Source organism: Xenopus tropicalis, chromosome 3 (genome assembly GCF_000004195.4).
Source record: "Xenopus tropicalis strain Nigerian chromosome 3, UCB_Xtro_10.0, whole genome shotgun sequence".
Taxonomy (NCBI): domain Eukaryota; kingdom Metazoa; phylum Chordata; class Amphibia; order Anura; family Pipidae; genus Xenopus; species Xenopus tropicalis.
In genome coordinates this window covers 94,894,540-94,896,335 of record NC_030679.2, presented here as the reverse complement: position 1 = coordinate 94,896,335, position 1,796 = coordinate 94,894,540, and positions in this window count along the sequence as shown.

The following is a 1,796-nucleotide window of genomic DNA, read 5'->3' as shown; positions in this document are numbered from 1 at the left end:
TGTTTTGTCTTTTTGTTTTTATTAAAGATAAATATTCTGAGCTTTTAGTTTGAATGAGTTATGCAACTAAATGTAAGAGCTTTTGCAGATTTCTGTGTAACATGATATCCCTGTAAAAAGGATTGAGATATAAGTAAACATTTGTACAGGACAATATATACTTACATAGTTCACAAACATTTGTAGGCAAGGAAGTCCACGTCAAATAAAACACAGTGTACACAGTGTGCTGTACATAGACACATTTGCTCAGTTAGCTATACCCATAGCAAGAAATAATTCATTAACAAATAACAGTAGAAGCCTGATTTTAAGGCCCCAAATGTTACATCTTCCTATACAGTATCAAATGCAAACAGGCAAACTTTTGGGTTTTTTTTTCCACTCAGATTTTACATATTCCTGCCATTTACATTTAAAGTTGCTTTTACGTTTACCAGGGACACAAAATGCTGTAAAGTTTCAAACTGACATAGACACTTTGGTTAATACACATAAATAGGACAATTATACTGGTCTGTGCTGTGTTGGAGCTAACTATCTCAAAATAAGTGACTGACAAAGCTGAGGGAGATATGAAAGAGTAAATTAAATACTTCAGGAAACATATTTAACTGATTAACACAAGTATGGGATCTATTATGCAGAATGATTGGCACATGGGGGTTTCCAGATCACTGTCAAAACCTGTCTTTATGTCTTACCAAATATTACCAAAATCCATCCTCTTCTTTAACCTGCAACAGCTAAAACACCTTTTGGGCGGGCGTACTGGGCGCGTGTCTATAAATTAGAGAGCCGGAAGAGAAAGCTGGCAGTGTTAGGTCACGGGCGAGGGGAAAAAACCATGGCATGGCAAAACCATGCAGGCAGCTTTAACCCAGACAGCCCTTCTGAAAACAGGGCTGTCTTGGTTCAAATCGGACAGGTGGCAACCCTACTCAGGCTTACAATGCAGAAAAGTTGGTGTGTGGTAGAATAGCCATTGCTAGGTGGCAACCCTACATACAACACTGGAGTTCTGAGTTTGTTTCCAGCCAGGGCACTATCTGTAAAGAGTTTGTGTAGGCCCTAGTTTGTGAATGTGATCGGGACCTTGGATTGTAAGCTCCACTGGGGCACCAACGAATGTAAATAAAGTTGAAATGTTATATAACTAAAGGATGAGTTATATGAAAAAATATGTGAGCCTCTCATTACATTAGTCCATAATAAATAGCGTGAGTTGTGCCTGATTAGAGCACCTACTCATAGGCTAGAAAAGTGTTGTCCTGTCCTGTTAAAAAAATAATTTTTTTTATAATAACTACTGCCATAGTTACATATTGCGGGGCTGACACGATTTTTATTTCACACACCCTATTCATAAGGCCATCTAAGCTTTATTTTTTGTAATATCCTTTTCATTTTGGAGCTACAGATACACCTTAACCTTATTTGTCCTTTGCTATAAATATCAATGCTGTGGAAGTTACCAAGGAATGCTATATGCCATCCCGCAGGCAAGGTTTTCAAAATATGGGCATTCGCTCAAAGGATTAATCTTAAGCAGGGCAAATACTTCATCAGGCAAAGTCAAAATTTGCACAATGGCAAAGCAGTTGAGGGTTTAGCGACATACAATGAAACTCCACACAGATATCGCTGACCCCTACGCTGCACAGAAATTCTGACCCCGCTTTGCGGTCGTCGTGTCTGCAGCGTCAAGACCGCACGTAAATACGTGACGCACATGGCGTCACTAGTCACAGGGCTGCGGGCTGTAGGCAGCAGAGACACGAGTACGCGCAGGGGCT